Source organism: Oncorhynchus mykiss, chromosome 16 (assembly GCF_057628025.1).
Source record: "Oncorhynchus mykiss isolate SJ-2025 chromosome 16, ASM5762802v1, whole genome shotgun sequence".
In the NCBI taxonomy this organism is placed as follows: Eukaryota; Metazoa; Chordata; class Actinopteri; order Salmoniformes; family Salmonidae; genus Oncorhynchus; species Oncorhynchus mykiss.
The window spans coordinates 36,417,397-36,430,145 of NC_143037.1; positions in this window are offsets into that span (position 1 = coordinate 36,417,397).

The window sequence follows — 12,749 nt, forward strand, 5'->3', positions numbered from 1 at the left end:
GCTAAACGAGGTTGGAATGTTCTTATATAAATTCAACAGAAGACAATAATGTGTTAAAATCACCCTGGGTGTATTAGAATTGCATTGGAGCGTACTTATTTCACTGTACAGCCTTATGGATTGTGGATCAATGGCATGGGGTGTCAGACACACAGAGAACATCAGCATCGTAGCTCTAGGCAAGTTCGTATTCAGGGTTAACTGCCTTGTTCAGGGGCTGCCAGCTCGGGGATTCGATCTTGCAACCTTACAGTTACAAATCCAATATGGCATGACATTATAACCACTAGGCAACCTGCCGCCCCTCTTATTGCGGGACTCAGAAACCCCTGTGATTTGAGCCACATTTATTGTACCAGTCAGAACCAGTCAGAACACGTTCTGTAATAGAACTGTTATTTGACGTGTCAAATTAAGATCTTATTTAACGTGTCAAATAGTGTTATTTGAAGTGTATAGTTTTTTGACATGCAAAGACCCAAACAGCGTTCCATAGGATGGGATCTTTATGTCTTGATAAAATTAATAATCCGATAAATGTCGGTGGAAACGCTTTTATCCGCTAATATCGATATAACCATCTTTTAAAAAATGTATTAAGAACAATTATAATACAATATACAAACATAACTTACAAAACAAATCTACAAAATAACAAACTTTATACACTGGGGTATACTCATTAAACAAAAATGCACAAGGCTTCACTTTAAGCAGCATTTTCAAATAAAATTAGTCCTCACACTACGACTCATCAGGAAAGCATGCAGTTTATTAGGCTACAGATGACACAAAACCCGGCCGTCCTACAATCTAAGTTAGATGCCTTCAATCTCACACAAATTATCAATGAACCTACCAGGTACAACCCCAAATCCGTAAACACGGGCACCCTCATACATATCATTCTAACCAACCTGCCCTCCAAATACACCTCTGCTGTCTTCAACCAGGATCTCAGCGATCACTGCCTCATTGCCTGCATCCATAATGAGTCTGCAGTCAAACGACCACCCCTCATCACTGTCAAACACTCCCTAAAGCACTTCAGCGAGCAGGCCTTTCTAATCGACCTGGCCCGGGTATAATGAAAGGATATTGACCTTATTCCGTCAGTAGAGGATGCCTGGTTATTCTGTAAAAGTGCTTTCCTCACCATCTTAAATAAGCATGCCCCATTCAAAAAATGTAGAACCAGGAACAGATATAGCCCTTGGTTCACTCCCAACCTGACTGCCCTTGACCAGCACAAAAACATCCTGTGGCGTACTGCATTGAATAGCCCCCACGATATTAAACTTTTCAGGGAAGTTAGGAACCAACATACACAGGCAGTTAGGAAAGCAAAGGCTAGCTTCTTCAAACATAAATTTGCATCCTGTAGCACTAACTCCAAAACGTTTTGGGACACTAAAGTCCATGGAGAATAAGAACACCTCCTCCCAGCTGCCCACCACACTGAAGCTAGGAAACAGTGTCACCACCAATAAATCCATGATAATTGAGAATTTCAATAAGCATTTTTCTACGGCTGGCCATGCTTTCCACCTGGCTACCCCTACCCGGTCAACAGCCCTGCACCCCCCACAGCAACTTGCCCAAGCCTCCCCAATTTCTCCTTCACCCATATCCAGATAGCTGATGTTCAGAAAGCTGCAAAATCTGGACCCCAACAAATCATCCAGGCTAGACAATCTGGACCCTCTCTTTCTAAAATTATCCGTCGCAATAGTTGCAAACCCTGTTACTAGCCTGTTCAATGTCTCTTTCGTATCGTCTGAGATCCCCAAAGATTGGAAAGCTGCCGCGGTCATCCCCTCTTCAAAGAGGGAGACACTCCGGACCCAGACTTATATCTGTCCTACTCTGCCTTTCTAAGGTCTTCAAAAGCCAAGTTAACGAACACATCACCGACCATTTCGAATCCCACCGTATCTTCTCCGCTATGCAATCTGGTTTCCAAGCTGGTCATGGGTGCACCTCAGCCACGCTCAAGGTCCTAAACGATATCATAACACCATTGATAAGAGACATTACTGTTCAGCTGTATTCATCGACCTGGCCAAGTCTTTCGACTCTGTCAATCACCACATCCTTATCGGCAGACTCAACAGCCTTGGTTTCTCAAATGACTCCCTCGCCTGGTTCACCAACTACTTCTCAGACAGAGTTCAGTGTGTCAAATTGGAGGGCCTGTTGTCCGGACCTCTGGCAGTCTCTATGGAGGTGCCACAGGGTTCAAATCTCGGGCGGACTCTTTTCTCTGCATACATCAATGATGTCACTCTTGCTGCTGGTGATTCTCTGATCCATCTCTACGCAGACGACACCATTCTGTATACTTCTGACCCTTCTTTGGACACTGTGTTAACTAACCTCCAGATGAGCTTCAATGCCGTACAACTCTCCTTCTGTGGCCTCCAACTGCTCTTAAATGCAAGTAAAACTAAATACATGCTCTTCAACCGATCGCTGCCCACACCTGCCTGCCTGTCTATGTACTTTGGACATAGAATATGTGGACAACTACAAATACCTAAGTGTCTGGTTAGACTGTAAACTCTCCTTCCAGACTCACATTAAAGCATCTCCATTCCAAAATGTTGCAACAAAGCATCCTTCACTCATGCTGCCAAGCATACCCTCATAAAACTGACTATCCTACCGATCCTTGACTTCGGTGATGTCATTTTCAAAATAGCCTCCAACACTCTACTCAGCAAATTGGATGCAGTCTCTATCACAGTGCCATCCGTTTTGTCACCAAAGCCCCATGTACTACCCACCACTGCGACCTGTATGCTCTCGTTGGCTGGCCCTTGCTTCATATTCGTTGCCGAACCCACTGGCTCAAGGTCATCTATAAGTCTTTGCTAGGTAAAGCCCCACCTTATCTCAGCTCACTGGTCACCATAGCAGCACCCACCCGTATCACTCGCTCCAGCAGGTATATGTCACAGGTCACCCCCAAAGCCAATTCCTCCTTTGGCCGCCTTACCTTCCAGTTCTCTTTATCTTTATTTGCACATTCATATTCTGCACATCTACCATTCCAGTGTTTAATTGCTATATTGTAATTACATCGCCACCATGGCCTATTTATTGCCTTACCTCCATCCTACCTCATTTGCACATTGTCACGTTCATTATATCGAGGAGACCAAGGCGCAGCGTGATGTGAATACATACTTATTTAATGAAGAAAACACTAAACAAACAACAAAACCAACGTGACGCTATAATATAATAGTGCAGACACAGGCAACTAGACATAGACAATAACCCACAGAGAACCTAAGGAATATGGCTTCCTAAATATGGTTCCTTATCAGAGACAATGATAAACAGCTGCCTCTAATTGAGAACCAATCTATGCAACCATAGACATACATAACACCTAGACTAGTAAACAGCCCCATAAGCATACAAAACCCCTAGACAAGCCCAAAACACATAAATCACCCTTGTCACACCCTGACCTAACCAAAATAATAAAGAAAACAAAGAATACTAAGATCAGGGCGTGACAGTACCCCCCCCCCAAAGGTGCGGACTCCCGGCCGCACAACTAAGCCTATATGGGAGGGTCTGGGTGGGCATAACTCCGCGGTGGTGGTTCTGGTGAGGGACGTGGACCCCGCTCCACTTCTGACTCGGCCCACTTACGTGATGTCTCTGGAGCGGGAACCCTCACCGCCGACCCCGGACTAGAGGACGCCACTGTAGTGATGTTCGAGTCTGGAGTGAGTGGCGGATCCGGACTGGAGGGAGACTCTGGCGGATCCGGACTGGAGGGAGACTCTGGCGGATCCGGACTGTGACCCGTCATGGTAGGTTCCGGACTGTGACCCGTTGTGGTAGGTTCCGGACTGTGACCCGTCGTGGTAGGTTCCGGACTGTGGCCCGTCGTGGTAGGTCTCGGTCAGCGGCACGTCGTAGGAGGTTCCGGTCTGCGACACGTCGTAGGAGGTTCCGGTCTGCGGCCCGTCGTAGGAGGTTCCGGTCTGCGGCCCGTCGTAGGAGGTTCCGGTCTGCGGCTTGTCGTAGGAGGTTCCGGCCTGTAGACTATCGCCGGACGCTCTGGACTGGTACTGTTGCCGGACGCTCTGGACTGGGTACTGTTGCCGGACGCACTGGACTGGGTACTGTTGCCGGACGTTCTGGACTGGCGAGGTGCACTGTAGATCTGGTGTGTGGTGCTGGTGGTACCGGGCTGGGGACCACCAGGTGTGTAGGGGTTTCTGTTGGTGCTACTACGGTGGAAAGTCCAGACCAGGTCTCCACCGTGCGCATTCCCCCAGAATATGCCGATTTGGCTCTTGCCTTCTGTAAAAAGAAGGCGACTCAATTACCACCCCATCGACGGAGGGGATTGTGCGATAGATCTCCTGGTAGACGCTGCACTTCCCAGGAGTCACATGTGTCCCCTGTCGCAAGTGGAGACGGTGGCTATGGAGACATATGTCTCTGAATCCCTGCGTCAGGGGTACATTCAGCCCTCCATTTCACCCGTCTCCTCAAGTTTCTTTTTTGTGAAGAAGAAGGATGGCGGTTTGCGCCCGTGCATTGATTATCGAGGTCTCAATAAAATCACGGTAGGGCCTCCCGGGTGGCGCAGTGGTTAAGGGCGCTGTACTGCAGCGCCAGCTGTGCCACCAGAGACTCTGGGTTCGCGCCCAGGCTCTGTCGTAACCGGCTGCGACCTGGAGGTCCGTGGGGCGACGTACAATTGGCCTAGCGTCGTCCGGGTTAGGGACGGTTTGGCCGGTAGGGAAATCCTTGTCTCATCGCACACCAGCAACTGTGGCGGGCCGGGCGCAGTGCGCGCTAACCAAGGTTGCCAGGTGCACAGTGTTTCCTCCGACACATTGGTGCGGGTTGGATGGCGCTGTGTTAAGAAGCAGTGCGGCTTGGTTGGGTTCTTTATCGGAGGACGCATGACTTTCTACCTTTGTCTCTCCCGAGCCCATACGGGAGTTGTAGCGATGAGACAAGATAGTAGCTACTAAACAATTGGATACCACGAAATTGGGGAGAAAAAGGGCTAAAATTTAAAATAAATAAAAAATCACGGTGAGGTATAGTTACCTCTTATCACTACGACGATTGAATCAATGCACGGGGCGCGCTTCTTCACTAAACTGGATCTCAGGAGTGCGTACAATCTGGTGCGTATTAGGAAGGGAGACGAGTGGAAGACGGCATTTAGCACCACCTCAGGGCATTATGGGTATCGCGTCATGCCATATGGGTTGATGAATGCTCCATCAGTTTTCCAATCATTTGTAGACGAGATTTTCAGAGACCTGCACGGGCAGGGGTGTATATCGATGACATCCTGATATACCGCTACACGCGCCGAGCATGTGTCCCTGGTGCACAAAGTGCTTGGTCGCCTGTTGGAGCATGATCTATATGTCAAGGCTGAGAAATGCTTGTTCTTCCAACAGTCCGTCTCCTTCCTAGGGCATCGGATTTCCACATCAGGAGTGGAGATGGAGAGCGACCGCATTGCAGCCGTGTGTAATTGGCCTACTCCCGCCACGGTAAAGGAGGCGCAGCGATTCTTAGGGTTTGCCAACTACTACCGGAGGTTTATACAGGGTTTTGGTCAGGTCGCTGCTCCCATTACCTCACTGCTAAAGGGGGGCCCGGTGCACTTGCAGTGGTCAGCTAAGGCGAACAGGGCTTTTAGGCACCTGAAGGCTCTGTTTACCTCGGTTCCTGTGTTGGCTCATCCGGATCCCTCTTTACCGTTCATAGTGGAAGTGGACGCATCCGAAGCTGGGATAGGAGCAGTGCTCTCTCAGCGCTCGGGTACGCCACTGAAGCTACGCCCCTGTGCCTTCTTTTCAAAGAAGCTCAGCCCGGCGGAGCGAAACTATGATGTGGGGGACCAGGAGCTGTTGGCTGTCGTAAAAGCCTTAAAGGCGTAGAGACATTAACTTGAGGGGGTTAAACACCCTTTTCTCATCTGGACTGACCATCACAATCTGGAGTACATCCGGGCGGCGAGGAGACTAAATCCTCGTCAGGCAAGATGGGCCAAGTTTTTCACCCATTTTGTGTTTAGCATCTCTTACAGACCAGGCTCCCAGAACGTTAAGGCAGACGCACTGTCCCGGCTGTATGACACAGAGGAGCGGTCCATGGATCCCACTCTCATACTCCCAGCTTCTTGTTTGGTGGCGCCAGTAGTGTGGAAGCTGGACGTGGACATTAAGCGGGCGTCACGTGCAGAGCCCTCTCCCTCCCAGTGTCTAGCTGGGCTGTCCGCGACCGACTGATCTATTGGGCCCACACATCACCCTCCTCTGGTCATCCTGGGATAGGTCGGAGGGTGCGCTGTCTTGATGGGAGGTACCTGGTGGCCCACTTTAGCTAAGGACGTGAGGATTTATGTTTCCTCCTGCTCAGTGTGTGCCCAGTGCAATGCTCCTAGACACCTGCCCAGAGGTAAGTTACAACCCTTACCCGTTCCACAATGGCCGTGGTCGCACCTTTTTTAACTGATCTTCCACCTTCACAGGGTAACACCACGATCCTGGTCATTGTGGATCGTTTTTCTAAGTCCTGTCGTCTCCTCCCTTTGCCCGGTCTCCCTACGGCCTTACAAACTGCGGAGGCCCTGTTTACACACGTTTTCTGGCACTATGGGGTGCCTGAAGATATAGTGTCTGATCGAAGTTCGTACCCTGGGCAGAGATGGCCCAAAACTCACTACGCCACTCCTCAACTAACCTTTCTCCCTACAGAAGTGATACCTCCTAGCCGTTGAGTTACAAACAGCAGATGCAAACGAGGGTTAGGAAGGAACAGACAGAGTATCCCGTCTACCACACAACGACTTTACTACAACGTATCCAATTGACCACCAGAGACATTCTTCAAAGGACTCGGTTGGGCAACACGGCCTTCCATCTATCACCAACCTACCGAAGTGCAGCTCAGAGTAAATATTTATTGCATTTTCCTTTTCCAAATGGGCAGTAATTTAGAATGCATAAGATACTGTATTTACGATAGCACAGCTTCTTCCCTTTGTTCCTCAGTCTTCCCGCTCTTTCACTCAAACCCAGCCCCTTGTAACGACTCCTACCGAAGGTGGCTTCCCTTCCGGTTCGGGTGGCGCTCCGGCGGTCTACTAGCTGCCACTGATTCTTTCCTCCCCCTCCTTGTCTGTTTATTGGTTACACCTGTTATGTATTGTGGTGATTAGTTGGGCTTTATTAGCCAGCCGGCCCGCCTGTTCTTTGTGCTGGATTGTTTGTGTGACATTTGTGCATGTTTGAGACGAACGTGTTTTTTCCTGTTCGTGGGTTTTGCAGGACTGTTTTAGTCCCCGTGTTTGGGCATTTGTTTTTGTGAGCGTCCAGTGTTTCGTGGGGTGGCCTATGTTCGCCATGTGTGCATTAAAAAGCACTACCTTGAACTCTCTGTTTCCTGCGCCTGACTTTGCACCCACTACACCCAGATCGTTACACCCCTTTTCTTTTGTGAAACAAGCTGTCATATCTGTTCCGCCCGCTAGGGACATTTTCCTTTATGACGTAATTTGTAATCAAGTTATGATTTAATTATGTGTGATTAGTTAGGTGTTTAGTAAATAAATAATTAAACCCAATTTGGTATTGCTGATTCAACTTGTGAGCCAGGCTTCGTGAAGATAACCAAGAATGTACAACTTTCAGGTGAGACTCTCTAGTTAATTATATTGACATGATTAGCTCAATCAGGTAATATTAATTACGGAGAAATTATAGAACCCAGAGGGCTCTCTATGGTCAGGGCGTGACAGACCTCCTCTATATAACATTTCAGCCAGAGTGACCAGCCAGCCCGAGCTGCTTGCATGCCCGACCCTCACCGGTCTAGTATATAACTCAACGCTCTCCTAACACAATATCTTTCCCAGTTCCCACCTTTATTGTTTTTATTCCCAAGGGGAAAGGTTTGGAAACCAAAACCCCCCACAAAATAAACCACATACACCTCAAATATACATTATCACACAGAAACAGCAAATCCTCTATATAATTAATCTCATAGGCCTAATAGTACTGTATTGCTCTTTTTACTTTCCCACAATATAGCTGGGTTGCCCCGTCCTGTCCCTAGGGGTCCACCACCCCGTAGCTCCCCAACACACCCCACTCAGCTTTAGGATCTTAGTGAAACAGTCATTTATTGGTTTAGGGTGTGTTAGGCCAAGGCCAGAGTTACAACCCACAGGACAGCAGACCCCCCAGGGCCAGCCTAGCAGCTAGGGATTGCCTAAATAGGTGTCTTCCGTGATGTATGCATGTTTTCAATACCTTTATTCCTACTGTATTCCATATAAGGAATCCAGACCTTATGAAAGTAGCCCAGTATACTCTTAATCTTGTAATAAATCAAATATAATGTATCATAACTTGACATTGTGGGACTATAACCAACCAAATAACAGCAAAGCATTTCTTAGCCACTATAAATGCTTGTTTACAAAGTTTCTTAAGATAACAGTCTCCAGTATCAATATTTCCAAGCAAACGAAAACAGGGAGAAGGGAGAATCTGTAGACATACTGAGATAAAAGAACATACACTTTTCCAGAATTCAGGCAGACTTCACAAGACCATAACATTTGTCCCCGTTTGTGTTTTTACAACTCCAGCAGAGGAAGACATTTCTGAGTGCATGTATTTCAATTTCAATGGCAAATAGTATGTTCTATGAATGGACATAAACTGCAGTAATTTATGTCTGAGATTATATGAACATGACTGGGCATTCAAACACACCTGTATCCATTCATCATCATCATCAATAGCTTCTCCCAGGTCTTCCTCACATTTAGTCATCGGGAAAAGCCTCTATCAACCCTTGATACAGTTTGGAAATCAACTTTCGAAGTTTGTCAGACTGCCTTAAAATAGCATCTGGCTTGTTCAGTGTTTACTGCACAGAGAGAATAAAGTGTTGTATCTGCAATAATTCACCTCAACTCTGTCACAGACTGGTCTTCCCTGGCTGTCTGACCCTGCTGAGGCCACTGTCACCATCTGATCCTCCTAAAATGAGGCATGACAAAGAATTACCTTGGTGTACATTTATACATTAGATTATTCAAGAAAATAATCAATGGTTCAATAATTTAAATTACCATTATTCCCAGATTCAAGACTCGCTTTAAGCTGCCCTGTAGCTACATAAATATGAAATTAACTTACATATGATTAGACTGTAGTTTACTACAGTGTCTGCAAATAAACAGCCTAATGGAAAAAAGTAGAGCGGTCTCTACACTGGCTTCATGTTAAGGCTAGGGCTGATTTCAAGGTTTTACTTCTAACCTACAAAGCATTACATGGGCTTGCTACCTGTCTCTCAGATTTGGTCCTACCGTACATACCTACACGTACGCTACGGTCGCGAGGTAGGCCTCCTTATTGTTCCTAGAATTTCTACGCCAACTGCTGGAGGCAAGGCTTTCTTCTATAGAGATTCATTTTTATGGAACGGTCTGCCAATCCATGTGAGAGATGCAGACTCGGTCTCGACATTTAAGTCTTTATTGAAGACTCATCTCTTTACTAGGTCCTATGACTGAGTGTAGTCTGGCCCAGAGGTGCAAGGGTGAACGGCAAGACAATGGCGTGAGGAACCACCCTTGCTGTCTCTGGCCGGCTCCCCTCTCTCCACTGCGATTCTCTGCGTCTGACCATATTACGGGGTCTGAGTCACTGGCTTAGTAGTGCTCTTCCATGCCATCCCTAGGAGGGGTGCATCGCTTGAGTCAATGACGTGATCTTCCTGTCCGGTTTTGTGCCCCCTCAGGCTTGTGCTGTGGAGATCTTTGTGGGCTATACTCAGCCTTGTCTCAGAGTAGTAAGTTGGTGGTCTGTTGATATCCCTCTAGTGGTGTGGGGCCTGTGCTTTGGCAGGTGGGTGGGGTTATATCCTGCCTGGTTGGCCCTCTCCGGGGGTATCGTCAGACGGGGCCACAGTGTCCCCCGACCCTCCCTGTCTCAGCTTCCAGTACCTATGCTGCAGTAGTTTATGTGCCCAGGGAGCTGTGGTCAGTCTGTTATATCTGGTGTATTTCTCCTGTCTTATCTGGTGTCCTGTGTGAATTTAAGTATATTCCCTCTAATTCTCTCTCTCTCGTCCTCCCCTCCCAGAGGACCTGAGCGCTAGGGCTATGCCTCAGGACTACCTGGCCTGATGACTCCTGGCTGTCCCCAGTCCACCTGGTCATGCTGCTGCTCCAGTTTCAACAGTTCTGCCTGCGGCTATGGAACCCTGACCTGTTTACCGGATGCGATACCTTGTCCAGCACCTGCTGTCTCGACCTCTCAGTGCCAACTGACATTTACTCCATATGTACTGACCTGTTGCACACTCTGCAACCACTGTGATTACTATTTGACCATGCTGGTCATCTATGAACATTTGAACATCTTGAAGAACAATCTTGAATCAATGGCCATGTACTCTTATAATCTCCAACTGGCACAGCCGACTGGCCACCCCTCAGAGCCTGGCAACTCTCACTTTTTTCCTAGGTTCCTACCTTTCTAGGGAGTTTTTCCTACCCACTGCGCTTCTACATCTGTTTTGCTTGCTGTTAAGGGTTTTAGGCTGAGATTCTGTATAAGCACTTTGTGATAAATTTGATTGGATTTTGATTTGAGTGTATGGATCTGTGCAAACTGCTACAGTAAGTGATATTTTTTATTTGAACGATTATTTCTTGCTGATATGAAAGATGGGGCATATCAGCATATGTTTCTAAAACAGTTTTGCAAGCGATGATTATTGAAGTTTCTAAACGTTAAAACCCAGCTTCAGAATTGTAGTTCACATGCAGCCAACCGTCTGCTAACCGCTGAAAACCCTAGGAGCCTCAAACTCAACTCTGGACATCAAAGCCAGTTCCACTGCATGTTTTCATTGTTTCCCTCTAATCAGGGATTGATTTAGACCTGGGACACCAGGTGTGTGCAATTAATTATCAGGTAGAACAGAAAACCAGAAGGCTCCGGACCTTGTAGTGTAAGAGTTGAGTACCCATGTCCTAGGATAATGTGCTTTCAAAACAACGTAGAACTAGGAACTCTCAGATATCTGACTTTAGTGCTTGGGAACTCGGGAAACCTAGCTCAGACTGGGAAAAATCGTTTTGAATGGTCATCCAACTCAGAATCCCATGTTGAAACTCAGGAATCTCTCCAAACAAACAAACTGCTGCCTAGCACGCCCACAAGCAAGCCACTCAAATCACTAGTCAGAGTGAGGGTTTTGGATCAATGCTACTTCAAAAATCAGTTTAACGTCTCAAAGAAAATCTGGAATGTCTTGGAGGAAAGAAGCATGTTTTAAGACTAAAAAATATATCGAAGTGGAACATTTCCTGTATGGATTTTCGTAGCCAGGCACCAATCAAGTGGGTTATTTCTGGGGTGGCGCAAGAAAGAAAGACTGAGGATATTACTGAAGACATCAATGGAGTGGTTGGTGCATGCTGACTGACCTGTATGGTGGACGGAGGAAAGAAATTCACTTCATCCATGCTACTGTTCTTTGATGAAGAGTCTCTCCCTTCTCATATAAAGTTAGGATTAATGAGATACCCTGTAAGAGCTTTCATGCACAAGCCCCTTCAGTGCCATGCAGTAAATGTAGAAGATTTTGTCAAGTGTGTGCAGAAGGGAAGAGTGTCGTATGCCAGATGAAGTGAACTGTTGCAACTGTGGAGGTGAACATGCACCTGAATTCCTAGACTGCCCTGTTAGGGTGAAGGAGAATTAGTTGGCAAGGGTAAGAAGTGTCCAGTGTTTCTCCTATCTGGAGTCAGTGAGAAGATGGGATGGAACGAGTGGCGGGGAAGAAGCAATGGTAGTAGAGCCACCACGACCAGTGAAGGGATCAGCTGAGGGATAGTGAAATACTACATGTTAAAAAGGTGGACTTTGTATGATTTTTTGCAATGGTCATAAACTGTACAGCACAAGCAGAGAAGAAGTCTAAGAAAATTGGAATCATTAATGAATGCCGCTAAACGTTTTTTGGGCCTTCGTGATTTCACAGCCGAGGCCATGCAAGAATTATTGTCGGTGAATGTACCGCCATCACAGGCCCCTGAGCCTGTGTAGGGATATATTTTGTATTATAAACTGGGTGGTTGGAGCCCTAAATGTTGACTGGCTGACAGCCATTATATATCAGACCGTATACCACAGGTATGACAAAACATGTATTTTTACTGCTCTAATTACGTTAATAACCAGTTTATAATAGCAATAAGGCACCTCTGGGGTTTATGGTATATGGCCAATATACCACGGCTAAGGGCTGTGTCCAGTCACTCCGCAATTTTAATTTAATTTTATTTCCCCTTTATTTAACCAGGTAGGCTACTTGAGAGCAAGTTCTCATTTGCAACTGCGACCTGGCTAAGATAAAGCATAGCAATTCGACACATACAACAACACAGAGTTACACATGGAATAAACAAAACATAGTCAATAATACAGTAGAACAAAATAAAACAAAGAGTCTATATACAGTGAGTGTAAATGAGGTAAGATAAGGGAGTTAAGGCAATAAATAGGCCATAGTTGTGAAGTAATTACAATATAGGAATTAAAACACTGGAATTTAACCCTGTGGCACCCCCAGAGACTGCCAGAGGTCCGGACAACAGGCCCTCCGATTTGACACACTGAACTCTATCAGAGAAGTAGTTGGTAAACCAGGCGAGGCAA